Source organism: Sinohyriopsis cumingii, chromosome 19, assembly GCF_028554795.1.
Source record: "Sinohyriopsis cumingii isolate HCF-2022 chromosome 19, ASM2855479v2, whole genome shotgun sequence".
Lineage (NCBI taxonomy): Eukaryota > Metazoa > Mollusca > Bivalvia > Unionida > Unionidae > Sinohyriopsis > Sinohyriopsis cumingii.
This window is the reverse complement of record NC_142979.1, coordinates 28,778,210-28,793,644: the sequence shown is the minus strand read 5'-3', so window position 1 is coordinate 28,793,644 and position 15,435 is coordinate 28,778,210.

The window sequence follows — 15,435 nt, the reverse complement described above, 5'->3', positions numbered from 1 at the left end:
TATATTCCAAGCTAATATCAAGAAATGATACAAGCCTGCAGACAAGATATGTTCCAAGCTAGCAGGGAAGACATGTATCAATCTAGCAGATAAGATATGTTCCAGGCAAACAGATTCTTTGTGTATGTTCTAAAATGATTATTCACGCAAAACAAGCTTAATCCGAGACAAATTGCAAATTTATAAAATGAAATTAGTACCAAAAGTAATGAAATTCCTGTATCTTTATAATCTATGTATAATCAATCATTTCAAAATTTTAAATGGAATGATTTTAGGTGGTTTGTGAAAAAAAGTGGTTGTAACAGTAGCGAAATAGATAGTTTCAGTTTTGTAATGCAATGTTGTTGTTTTATACGAGGTGTTACAAAACGTAGCAAGAAAAAAGTGAAGACAACAAGCTTTATAAAATTTAATAAATAATGTATTTCTCTAGACGAACAAGTTACAAATGAGAAAAAGAACTTACGGTTTTACGAATTAAATCCAAAAATAATCCAAGAATTAAGATGTAGAAATCCTTGAAGTAAAAAGTTCTAATGAAATCGAGTTCGAATCCGGATGAAATCCAAAATGGAAGGTGATGACGTATGTTGTGGTCAGCGTCGTACTGATGTGTCAACAGTTCTTTGTTGAATCGCACAAAATAACATTCCAATTTGAATTCTGTATAAATTTCGATAACTGTCCTTGTCCAAGAATTGATTTAGAGCACTATTATTTCCAAATAAAACTATCTTGTAACCCAAATAAATTAAATGAAACAAAATAATTAGCCAAAAAGTGGTCACAACATAAAACACTTTATCTTCTTGAGTGTTAAGGCACTAATGAATATTCTATCTCAAAACATCATTAATTTATCTAGCTACAACTCAAAACAGATGCCCGGATGTGGGTCAATCCTCTGGAAAAGCCAGAGTTTGAAACAATTGCTAAATGTTATTTGTCACGTACTCCAAGTATGGCCTCGATTCCACTTTATGAATCCTACTCTGAGAAAGAATAAAGAAAATAAAAGAGTTGTTTACTACAAACTATCACTGTTTCTGAATCAAGGTCAGGAACTAGGTTAGCATTATATACAATGTTTCTGTTATTAGTTGTTTATAACTTAAGTAAACATGGAACGGACTAAAATTAAAATAATTAAAACTAACAAACAAACAATAATTTAAATCAATTATAGATTAAATCAAATATACATAACAGGGTGATATTATATTCATTGCTAAAGAATGACAAGGATATAGTGTATTTGATTATTTATTTTCTAATTATTGTAAACCCCGGAAGTTAGGTTAAGTTTGAGAAGACAATGAGTACAGATTTTTGAAAGGGTATTTTAAACATATTTTTTTATGTATTCGATGGGAAAAAGTCAAGAAAGTCCAAGATTGTACTTATATGGATTGTGATTTGTTGAAATAATGAACATTTTATATCTGTGAAAAAGAATCTAGTTATAGAAGCAAACAAAAAAATTCTTCCTGCATTATCGTTTCCATAATTTAAAGTTACTAGTTGACTGTTCCTTTAAATTATTCAAACTATTATACCTATAACTTACGGTTTTGAAATTTGGATGTTTAAAAATTTGGATTAAATTCAAAAGGTACATCTACTCTGTAAGGTCTGTCTTAGGTGTTAAGAAGTATTCCGAATGATGTGATTTAATATAATTCATATTCTACTAATTTCGTTGTTGTTCATTAAAAACCTGTAGAATGTGCTTACTATAATATATATATATATGGAAAGCTACACAAAGGTATGATATATTTTGAACCTATCTTCGACTTGAAAGTAAATACACTCTTGTCTTGTTTTAATTCTAGTTTATAACAGAGTGCTTATCACCTACCGCGAGTAGCTGATTCTACCTAGCATGCATATATTATATTATATTTCCTTCTTTTACAATTATATGCTGTGTTGCAAAGGCTGTACATAATTTTATGTTGGGATGATACATTGTTTATTACAGTAATACGTGAGTCTATTAAGACTTTTGATTTGTACAGGCCGACAAGAGAATCGAGAGTCATTTCGCGATTAGGCATTTTTGTACTCATAAAAATGCCTTCGGGTAGAAACACAAACATACGTACACGGAAGTAGTTACTAATTGGTAGTAGAACTCTGCTTGGTAAACATTTCAAAGCTCACCTCTGCATTAGTAAATAATCATAGATTTGCACGAATTCTAAAAATACCCATGGAGAGTACAATATCAGTTTCAGATGATATGGAAAGAATTAATAAGATCACGAAATAGGGAATGTGATTAATTATTCATATATCATAGTTTCCATTTTGGAGTTAAGTACATTATGTCGCTAGATCGCTTACTCAGGTTTGGAGAGCGAGATACGGATTAACTGTTTTCTAACAATGATGAACAGTCTGAGTAGCTCCAAACGTTGGGAAACTGCTTTGAAAATGCGTCATTAACTCAACTTAAATAATCGCAGAAAGAATGGTTATATTATTAAAGTGCTATGCAACAGGATTATGTTCTTTTCTAGTCCGAATTTTCAAAGGCCTTAGCTGTGTTCGTTAAGTACATAGCCTCCAGTTTCGACTTCATTTATTGTTTTTCTATACTTCTTACAGAAAACGCCTTTGATAAGTTCCACTTATGAAAACCTATAATGGCCCTGGATTTAGTATTTTTCCCGTTTGTCCCATAGACATTTTTGGATTACATCATATATGTACATGTTGCGCACTCTTTTTGTGATTATTTAGTGGTAGGTATTGAAAATGTATATGGTAACAAATCATATAGACTGTTAAAAGATGCATACTGGATTAATGAGCTAGATATAAACTATGTCTCCAAAAGTGTGACTTACATTGCAATTTCCAGCAAACGTGACGTGGAGCAAATATGTTAATATGTTAAATTGTATTCGTGACGTCACCTTCCACTAATTTACGTTCAGAATCCACTACTGAAGACACAGTAGCCGAAATGTATGGAATTTCAGAGACTTTCTTAACTGGAAATCTCTCTCTCTCTCTTACTCGCCATATATATATATATATATATATATATATATATATATATATATATATATATATATATATAATACGTTACGACAGTTAGAATTCAGACAGATGCCAAAAAATTAGTGTAAATTAGTGTTTGGGGTAACGTTCATACTCAGTCGAATTGCATTTCTCACACACTAATATTGACATAAGGAAAAATGGATGTAACACAATAATTTTGGAGTCTCTAGAGCCATGTGTAAAATTGTACAAATATCTTAATGAATGTTTAAAATAAAACTTTGTTGTTGTAGGGTTTAACGGCATTTTTCAGCACAAGATAGGTTATACATGGTGGCCAGAATAAATGGTGGAGGAAGAACCCGGGAAAACCCCAGAAAGAACCGCCTACCCACTAGACGCTACTGGTAAGCTTTCTCACATACCCAGTTTGAAAATAAAACTTTCGTTGTTTTTTTTTTTTTAAATGGAAAATACTAGTGATGTAGTCGACGAAGGGATTTACAGGCTGACCACATGCATGATTTATCCCCCTTTATACGGATTTGTCGTCATTGATACAGATCTGCTGTCGGAATTTGCTAATGTGATGATTTTTCCAATTTTCAAACTTGTACAAACAACTTTATCATTTTATTTTCGAAGTCGTGTACCGACTGTTTTATTTTCTTTACAAAATACCTCTCGTATTTGAAAACATGCATGGAGGGTATTTGAACTATAGGGTAATACCATATAAAATTTACATACCTGGGTTTCTTATCCTGTTTCTTCGGAATTTCTAGGTGGTTTCCTTTAATTGCAGATTTTGTTCCTGAACTGTAGATACTTTTATGGATTTGGGAAAAATAACCCCTTTCGCCTTCGTTTTGTCTTGTGGTTCTTAGAACTAGTTTTATTTATTTACCCTTATCACAATATTGCATCGTACACCTATCCTGTGGTGCTAAATGAAAGAGGAAGTTCTCTTGAAATAATCTACAGTGTACATAACTGTTGAAACCTTATTCATCACTTCGACGTCGTGTCTGCTAATTGTACATTTGACCCTTCGGCAAGCTATGATTGACAAGGTCATCGACCAGTCAGCGTGAGGCATGTTACTGGAAACGTGGTCTATAACATAACTTAAGCAGAACCCTTATTTGACAATGTTTTTAACCTTTCAACTACATGCACTAACAATAGAGTAAGCCAACCTCATGCTTTCATCCTCAAGAGAAGGACTTCATAAGGAGCCTGATTTAATCTCTACTGACTGTCAACATCGTTCGATGGAATGGTGAACCATGTTAACAGATTGTCCTAGATATGTGGCAGGTTGTAACGGCCCCCGTCCCTGTTCAGCGTCGTTTTGTGCGCACGGATATAGATCGTTTCCTTAACTCCCTTGTGAAGGACAGGGTGAAAGCCAATGCCATCATGACTATATTGGGGAAACGGATTTAATGAACATAGGGGACAAAGCTCAGTTCATTTGAAGTATCACGGCACATCAACATTGTTTGCCCTGGCTATACTATAACGTCGAACTCAGTAAAAATCATAGATCGGGAACGATCCTGGTTCAAGCGAGGGTTTAAGGAATCGATCTACACTTGTTGTTTGTGTATGTAGTTGAAAAGTTAAAAACATTTTTAAATATGAATATTACTGAACAGTTAAGCTTTCACCAAAGTATAAGCCAAACCAGTTGACTCTGGTACTGCTTGCTACCAAGGATCAGAGTTATGACCGGAAAACTCAGAACGTTGGTCTCAGGATTAATTGAGAACCCCTAACTCAGATGTTGCATCTCCATATATACTCCATAATTGTATCTACTTTAAAGGTACATATCCATATATAAAAGGAACTACATTGTACCTTTTCTTCAGCTTGAAGTTAGATCTGATAAAAAAAAACCCACCTCCCTGTAGTGATATAATTGGTTGTTAGGCATTGAAACTGTAATAGTAATGCCTCATGTGAAGTTTATAACACGTGACTTACAAGCTACTGGCTACAGGGGAAGTCTAAGCAGCCTACTATTCGGTACACCTCGAGATTCACCCATATATGTTTGTTTTTAAACATTATTTGATAAGTAATTGTCCCCTGCTGCAGTAATCTCATTTCAACTGAAACTAAATGGCTACATAAACATTTATTTTATGATAGATATAGATATAATGACCAAAGATAAAGCGTTTGCTCGAAAGCAGATTGTGTTATCATGTTAAAGTCAAGCCTTCTAAATTTATATTTCAAAAAATATTCTGGGCAGATCCATACTCTCAGAGAATTTGATCTGACACATTTAATTATATGCCAATTTAGCTGTACAAATTTATCACAGTGTAAAAGTGGAAGAAAAATAACGTCGAAATATATACGGTATCGTACATAATTTCAAGTGAAATACGCCACGCAGCAACCCCATGGTCCTCAAAATTAAGACGAAGAAAAATTTGCGCCATCAAACCCTTAGATTTTAAATTTCAGTATCTAAAATAATAATAATAATAATAATAATAATAATAATATACAATCAACATGACAATCACGTCACTCGTTTATATATTAAATCGAAGTTAAATCACGAAAAGATTAAAAAGAAAGCAAAGGAAAACAAAACAAACCCGCCCACATGCACAGATGCACATAAATGAGTAAGAAAATGATACTTTAGTGAATATGAGTGTTACCTCAGTGCATTTTCATGTTTCATGAACGCTGTTTGCAGAAATCAACTTTTTTTTAAATTCAGAAATTCCGCTGTGACTAGTTTCTAAAATTAAGATACATTATAATATGTTTCAGTAGAGATTCGTTGAAAGGATTATAAATCTTTGCTATCAGAAACAGATAAACAGATGCTATTTCGATATCGTGTAACACACGTCTTTAAATTTATTTACTTAACTTGGTTTTTCTCAGAATACGTTTTAGCATTCAAACCTATGGAAGCCTGAGTAAATTGCCTAACATTCTAAATGTAGATTACATGCAGTATAAAGTGTACAATAGTCCACGCACACGAAGATGGTGTTTTTAATAGGAACTTTTAAAACAAATTAACTGCCACTTAAGTAAATACCTTTCTCATATATATATATATATATATATATATATATATATATATATATATATATATATATATATATATATATATTTACAGCTATGCATTGCAACCGTTTTTGTCATCTGGCGGAGAACCCTTTTCTTAGAGCGATTCATGGCCGACCAATAACGCTCGACAAGGGTGCACTGAGTTGACAAGACTCAGCGCTGAACCGATTAGCTTTTTTATTGCTTTTCTCTCTTTCTCCGAATCCCATGTGAGGCTTCCTTGGCCTATTTACCAACATTGGTGACTAACTTAATGCGGTTAGGTCCTGTAATCCACATGACTCACGAGGCACGACGTAAGGTCTGTGCTGCAAAGGCAGGGCATCCTATTTCCACCGTTAGATTCCAGGCTGTCCATCCGTTGCGCTGGCACTCATGGATGAGCTGCTGATACTTGACTAAGTACCTGCCATGGGCCTCCTCCATTCTAGCTTCCTACGGCACTGTCAGTATCAAGAAAATCATCTGTTTGGTACCTACTGAGCACAATACAATATCAGTTATCAAGTTGGTGTTACAGACGTCTCTATGATGTTCAGGGCCTTTTAGGTCTGCTTGCATTTCCCAGTCCTACGCTGTTGTCAAGGTGCCTCCTGTTTAAGTCTTTGGCCTTTGTGTCTCTCCGCTTCTTACAAAGCTAATGAAGTTAGGACCACTATTTACCTGTTGTTTATTTCTCCTGGCTCTAAACATAGCCCCCCCCCCCTTTTACTGGCAGTAATCTCAGCAAGAAGTTGGTCATGGCGCCAACGATAACGTCCATCTGTCCGATTTTGGATCTTTATCTTAAAGCCTTTATTTACATTTTCTTAGAAAAATCTTCGAAAAGTAAAAGTTAAATTCTGTTGTCGTAGGTTCTCTTTTAACTGCCATGTTTTTGTCCTTATATTTGCCTATGCTTCTTTTTAATCGTTTCATCTATTTTCAGCAAAATGGAAAAAATAATGCCTTTTGGATCAAATGTTAAAAAAAGGAAAATTATAAATACTTAGAAATACACACTAACGTCTCTGAACGACATTCAATAATCTCTTCTTGGATTCTATTATTATTCAATACATGACAAAAATGTTTGAAGAAAATGTCCCTGGATTTATCTAATAGTTGTCCTCGAACAATATTGCTTTAATTATTTGTAAGTGACATTTCTTTTTTTTAATACAATTTTGAATCCCTTTTGATGACCACTGTTTCTTAACAATTCTTTAGTTTTGGTACATATGCATGTATTAATATAATATCCAGAAGTCTTAAGCTGGTTTCATTTAATTCTGAAACAAATGTTTGCTGTTGTTGATGCTGTTTAGTATTGTCACCATTGTGAGGCGTTATATGAGACTTGTTTGTCTGAAAGTTACCTAAAACTTGATGATATTATAATCATCTGCATGATGTCCAAGCAGATACGAAATTCAGCGCAACCCCATTTATAACATCATATATCAGATTATTTTAAATTTCATAATTTCCCTCATAATTTTTTCTCCGTCCATCAAAAACAGGCCCTTCATTGTAACTGTTTATACAACAATTTATTTTAAATTAACCCCATTATTTTCAGTGGAATTTAATCTTTGCCTTTTATTTTAGTAATATCTAAATTATATCACTGAATACGTTTTTAATAGAAACAAACGTGGGTTAGAAAAACTGAAATATGTGGCGATTAGCTGAAGGCTTCACTCCATATGTTCGTCCACTAATTTCTCTGACGTGGATCAGCAGTAGTGAATGGGGCCACTTTAGCGACAATGGGAATTAGCATTAAAAACACCTCTGGGCCACTTTGGCGACAATGGCAAATTTAACATTACGAAAACCCCTGGGTCACTCTGGCGACAATGGGAAATTAACATGGGGAATAGAGTTTGGGCCTGTTGAGCGACAATGGGAAATAAACATGGGAGGAATAGATTGTGGGCCTGTTGAGCGACAAGGGAAATTTAACATGGGAGAAAAAAAGCAATTCTAGGGACAATGGGAATTTAACATGGGAATAGAGTTTGGGCCTGTCTAGGGACTAGGGAAAATGGAACAGGGTCGGGACCCTATTTTAATACGGTCCCGACCTGATGGGTCTCTATATTTTTTTTTTTTTTTAAAATAAAAAAATAAAAAAATGGGGTAGGCAATTGAAAGTAGATCTCTTTTCGAGAAATGTGGGTGGCCCTGAAAAGGGCCTTTGGTTTTCTTCTTCTTCTAACTCCTTAACTTCTTTATCCATCCCCTTATCTTTGCCAAAATTCCCTTCTTCTTTCTCTTTTCATTTTTCGGTATCCAGTCCGGGTGACCCATGGCTCGGAACTTGTTTTGGATTTTCATCCAATTGTTGTTAACCCGCTCAAACTCTTCCTTTTTTCTTTTTCTTTTCTTTTTCTTTTCTTTCTACAGTCCAAATATCTTTTATTATCTTGACTTGTTCTCTCATCACTTTCCTCATCATCTCCTCTGCTTTCATCATTTGGTTTAAACCCCATTTCACATAGGACCACTCAGTCCACTCCAAAATATCTGTTAAAAAACACCTCACTTCAATAGCATAATCAAGGGCCTCTTTCAGTTTACCTACTTTCACATAGTCAAGTTGTATGAAGCCTCTTAACTTTTTAACCTCCTCTTCAATCATGTCCCCAATCAGATCCCTGGCAAGTTTTAGACTCGTCACTTGACTTTTGACAAAGTCCTTAGTAACTTCATGCATCCACTCCTTCTTTAGCCTTTCCACCACATAGGCTGCATCTGTCATCCAGTACCAACTATCCTTTAGCTCATTAAATAGTTCAATACTCATTTTCTTGGGTTCTTCCGTAGAATGGTGCGAACGACGAACCTTGTGGGTTCTTATAGTTAAAGTACGGACGTGAAGGAAAACATTCCCCCAAAGACACAAAAATTTATATTACCTAGATCATTACTTAAAACGCGCGGACGTGAAGGAAAACATTCCCTACTTTTCTCATTTCATATGATCTACTATCCACATACGTGAAGCAGCAATAAACAAACCCCAAATCTACTATCCACACACGCAAAGCATTAAAATGAAACCCTAATCTACTATCCACACAAACCAACTTTAGCTCTTACATAACCCAATAATCTACTATCCACACAAACGTACGTGAGCGCTTACAAACACACACACACACACACAATTTAAAAAAAAGAGTCAGTGTTTATATTCACACTACTCTACATGCGCACATTGGCAAATCGATTACTATTTCTTTTCTAAAGGTTTGGGTAGCCCTGAAAAGGGCTGTTTGTTTTTGAACTCCAGTGACACCTGGTTAATGATGGCACCTTCCAGGCCTGGCACCACACACACATCTTCTTCCCCAGTCTCTTTTCACTCTTTTTTGGGGGAGAGCAGAGGCGGGATAAGTGGCTTCAAAACCCCAATCTTCTGTCTCTGGGATTCTGAAATTTCCTCTCTCCTTTTCTTCCACTTCTTTGTTTCTTCTCTCCTCCTCTTCTTTGTTTCTTCTCTCCTCCTCTTCTTTGTTTCTTCTCTCCTCCTCTTTCACCCTTCCCTCTTCTACGATGGCCTCTGCAGCCAGCTCATTCACTATACGCCTGGCATATTCCAGGTGTACATGAAGTTCAAGCAGTTTAGCTAGTCTGGTGTTCATTCTGGTGGTGTTGATCAATCAACAAGGGTAGCTAGACTGCCTGACGATTTTTAATTTATACTGAAAGCGCGGACGTGATGAAAAACATCCCCCTAAAACAAAATTGATCTTACCTAGATCATAACCAAACAAACGCGCGGACCTAAAAGAAACACTCACTCACTTTTTATACTACCCATCACTATTCTAAAAAATTTTATTAAACAAATAATATACTATCCACATACGCAAAGCAATCCAATCAAACCCCAAATCTACTCTCCCCACACGTCAAACAGCAAAAAAAACATCATCATAATCTACTATCCACACAAACGTACGTGAGCACTTACAAACACACAATCATATACACAAACACATACACTCACACCACAAAAGAGTCAGTGTTTATATTCACACTACTCTACCTACACACATTGGCACATGGATTACTATTTCTTTTCTAGAGTATGGGGTAGCCCTGAAAAGGGCTGTTTTTTTTTGTTTGCTATGGCAATCTTTTAGTTTCTAAGAATGCGATGTCCTCTGACGATAGAGTTTCTGACAATAGGTCTGTTTCTTCGGAAAGAGAAGAAGAACTCTTTGGTGTCGATACGACAATCGACAAAGCCTCTGTCAGGTTCAGGTTGCTGCTGCTGTTGCTGCTGTTGCTGCTCTCTCTACTGTTTCTGAAGTCTGTACTTCTCTGTCCATTCTTCTTTCTCCCTGTTCACTTCTCTGAAGAGCTCTTCTATCAGGTCTTCAGTGACTTTTAGCATTCTCACATTCTCTGTCTCTTCTGGCTTCGGTATCAGACTGTGTCTGACCCTATGCAAATTCCTGTAGGCTTCGTTTAGCTTAGCTAGTTTGGAGCACATCTTCGTAGGAGGATGAGTCGACAATGGATGGTTAGACTGGAGGCTACCCCGGCTTTAAAGTCAAAGCGCGGACGTGAAGGAAAACATCCCTCCACGGTTTTCGAGCCGGAACGTTCAATGAGTGCCATGAGAGGGATAGTAAGAAGTCAAAGAGCATGAATCAACATTTCTATAGTCAAACAAACCACAAAGGCATTTTTTTCAAAACACAACATTTTTTTATTCAAAATAACTTAATACTAACAAACAACTCTAACATTTTTAACAATAATCCAACAATATAACATCAAATATTTTGTTTCAAATGACAAACATTTTTTTCCAACTCACACATTATTTTGGACAAGGCTGACAACGTTGTGAATGAAATTGTGATTTCCACTGTTGGAAGTCATTAGGCCATTGATGGACACTACGTTTCCTAGCTTGAGACAAAAGATAAGCATAATGGTCACAAAACCACTGATCTACTTTCACATCGTTTCTAGAAGAAGAACGAGGATCAAAATGAGTCACTAAATGTTCTAAGGAATAACCCAGGCTGCGATGATGCAGAAAATACACACAATATTGTCCACACACCAAGGAATCTGTGCCTTGTAATTTCACATTATTGAATCGGGTGGTCTGAGCATTTTTTCTCATAAAGTCAATGATATCGTCTTCCAAAGGAGGCAATCCATACAAATCGAAATATTCCACACATCCTTCTTGAGGAAAGTAGACGGCTACCCAGTGGGTTCCTGGGAGATGACTGTCGTCCGTGTTGATCACATAAGCTAGATGGTCTTGAGGTGTGCGATGAGGGAGTTCATCTTTAGCACAGACGACAGGATTCCAAGAAGCCGTGTACGAACTGTGGTTCAAAAGGTAATAAAGTTCCCAGGTATCCATTGATTTGTGTGGTTTTATTCTTCACAGGTAAAGATAAGTGATCAATTCGATCCTGACTTTTTGCTTGAAAATGTCTGACAAGTAAAAGGCCTTTAGATCCGACTTCTTACTCTGGTCAAAGAGAGATTCGATGCGACGGCACTCCAGAGACGTTAATGGAGGAGAAGAATGTTTATCCAAACCTTTATACCACTCGTTCAACACGAATTCTATTTCGATGTGATCCCAAGCTTTGTCCAGATATTCGTCCAATTTTTCTTCTAGACTTAACATCAGACATTTGTCGAGTTGAATTTGACTGGGATGATCGTTGTGACATCCATAGCACTCTTTCATGATCAATTCTTTCATTATATCTGCCAGGACTGTAGCAAAACAGGAGACTAAATGGACTTCTTGTTCTGGCCATCTTGACCTCATCATGATAACTTCTTCGTCTTGGGATTCTTCTTCTTCTTCCACGGTCTCCTTACATTCCATCTTCAAAGTTTCTCCATTAGGTAAAGAGGGATAACAGTCTTCCATAGCTTCTAATAGTCTAGAATGACTTCTCTCAAACTGTTGATTTCTATGGTAATGTCAAATTCTGCATACAGGACGACGTTCACTGTGTGATCTGGAGGTGGATTTGCAAACTGAAGTTCCACACGAATCTGACCCGATTTTATAGGGTGGAAATGTCCCTCGTCGCTGCCTTGGTCTGGAGTGAAATCAAAACCCCACAAAGCATAGCCTCCTGCATAATCGTCGTACGAAATACCGTGACTGGTGTTGGTTCCTAACTGTCCCGTGGCTTCGTACAGGGACAAGTACGATCTCAAATAATTCTTCGCGACACCAAAGCTGGGCTCAAAGGGTCGGGTACACAAGGTCTTGCCGTCGCGACTGACTTCGATCTTGGACACATTGTAATGTTGAAACTCAAAAGGATTTTGATCGTGGGTTCCGTTGAAGGCTGAATTCCTGACGATACCAACAATCAAACGCTTGGGTAACTGTCCTTGGAACAGATGATCTTCGATCATAGATCGCTGTCTAGCGGGAATTGTGAACGTTTTCACTTCTACGCGTCGTATCGGATACTTGGCGATCGTTCTGCTCAACGTCTGACTGATGTCGTTTCCCACTTTAGGTAACACTTCCACACGACGCACGTAAAGTCGGGCTTCTTGAATGATAGTTTTGTATTCATTGGCATGGGCCATCAAATGGAAAGCGGCACTGCTACGATTCAATCTCAGACGGATATCCACCCCGTTCAGCAAATACTTTTCTTGTAACCACATGTCCAAATGCAAACGATCCATCAGTTCTAAACTTCGCCCTTGCAGAATTTTCTTACGACGGTCGTTAAACCCCACATTGTGAGGATTGTCATCTTCTGTCAGGACTGTGTCGCTAAACGTGCCTACACCTGCCGCGTCAGGTTTCCATACCACGCAAGCATCCAGATGAGTATTCTTGGCTTCTTTTCCGTACGTCAAGAGATTTTCCAGGTAGGCACGATATGGGTAAGTATCCATGCTGCTGCTGACCAGTTTGTTATTCAAGTACAAGTCCACTTCGCTGAACAAGGAATGCATGAAATTATTGACGGGAGCTACTGCTTCATCAGCGGCTATGTTATCGTTGGGTTCGATCACTTTCACTTTCAAGTATAGGTAACTGCTATTCAGATCGATGTAATCTTCGGGCTGTCCTTTGATTTCAAACTCGATGGGAGCGGAATCGGTCAACGAGGAGACGGGATGAAATTCCACCCACTGGGATTCTTGCATCGTCATCATGGTGGGGGGGGGCATGGCAAACAGATCCAGTTCCGACTTGGAACAGGCGCAAGACTCTCGGTGTATCATTTTTTTCTCTTTCTCAATAATCGAAAAGGTCTAAGTCTCGAACGGTTCTTCTTTTCTTTGCCTTTCTAGCTTTAGACGTGTGAAGTCTGGTGAAAGGGTGTTTTCTTCGTCGTCTCTTTCTGCCTTGTCCTTGCTGAGTGCTTGACTCGGTAGCGTGCAGGGCATTTATAGGTGTGTCTCGTCGGCCCAAAAGGTCTTTGCCCGTTTGCAGCAAAACATTTTTGCCTGCCCTCATGAAGGCTTCTTTAGGATTTTGTTTGTCGATGATGACATTTTGGAGAAATTCTTTGCCTTGCGTCAGTGCCGCATCTTTCAAGGCGTGCAATCCGCGTGTCACAATCGGTTTCAACACCGGGGCCACCGAACGAAAGGCCGATTTCAGCATATCTCCTAAACCGTGTCCTCGCTGTCGAGCAACCCCTCGGTACACTGGATACATGACTTACAAGTCGTGAGAGAACCGTTTTCGAAAATGGAGTTTCACCGTGACTTTTCGTTTGGTGAATGCAATATTTTGTCCCAGATCTCCTTTTATAGCAATGTTGACCGTGTCCAAATAAGACTTACTGACAGGCAAATAGTGAGGATGTACAAATTCGAGGTGAACGTGGTAAGTGTTTCCACCTTCCTCGTCAGCGGTCGTGGCAGAATCCACTTTGAAAGGAATGACACGCAGTAACGGTACAGAGGTGTGTCCCACCACGTTATACTCCACCACATCGGAGTACACAAACATCAAATTCAGTCCTTGGTTCAGTTCTACCGGGGCACGAAATAACTTGCTAAAAGACTCGTTGTCGTAAATGACTGGCAATTCGTTTTTCTTCATCATGGCCATTCTCATGTCCATGTCTCCGCCCAACATGTCAAACAATTCACGACAAAATAAAATGGACACGGTTTTACTTCCGTCAAATTTCATTAAGAAGCGACGAGCTGCTTTGTGGTATTCCATGGTGACACTTTTTTTGACACTTTCCAAAGCTTTCAGAAACACGACATTAAACCTGGAGACTATGGTGCTCACCAAATGTTGACCACTAAAATAATAGCCTGGGGGAACGAACAAGTGATAGGTGGTGTACTTTTGATTTTTTGTGTTAGGGGTTTTCTTGTCATATTTGCCATAGGTATAAAAGTACTGTTGCAATTGTTCGTCATGAACTTCCACATCAAAAACGTTTTGATTGGGAAGGACATTGAGGACTTGGGTCAGGTGAATGATTTCTACTAAAGCCACTTCCCAATGGGCTTCGTGATCTAAAGGGATGGTCTGAGGTAATTTGGCCGTGTAACAGCACAACGTGTTGTTGGGAAACACCTCCATGGAACTGTCACTGGGTAAGGTTAAGTAAAATTGGTTTTGGTGACTCATAAATCCAGAGTTCTGTGGCTGTCCGAGGGGTTACTGGACGTCAGAGGAGTGTCTCCGCTCAAAATGGGGTTATTGTTGTTGTTGGAGTGGTGACTGGCACTGGCACTGGACACAAGGTTCCCGTGGTTCCCGTTCGAGGAGAATTTCAGGGAGGGATTGGGAAGTAGGTAACCGATGCAACTGCTCAATAAAATGGTCCACAATTGTTTGTCTCCTTGTTGCAAACTCAAATTGGCAATGGCTGCCCGGATGACACAATACACCACGAATATTTGGCAGAAAAAGACGATTTGCGTTTTAGGCACACGTTCTCCACACCACACCCACAAGGGTTGTTTTTGTGAATCTTGCACAGAAGAACTAGGTGAAGGAGTGGTCGACGTAGCTGCGTTTGTGTGAAAGGGCATAATGGTCACTTCTTTTTATAGTCGATGACTTGCGAAGCGTCGATCCAAGAATCAAAACTGGGTGGATATCCTTTCCAACGTACTTTGACTTCTTTGACACGTCGTTTGGCCACCTTACGGGTTCTGCGTTCGAGAATGCTTTCGATGTCGTACACGTCGTCTTCGTTTTTGGTGACACGTTGTAACTCGGGTAAGTAAAACATTCCTTTGAGCACTTCTCCGTTCACGTCTTCCAATTTATAGACGGCAGGATGACGGCCATGCACTCGTCCAGTGACACGAAAC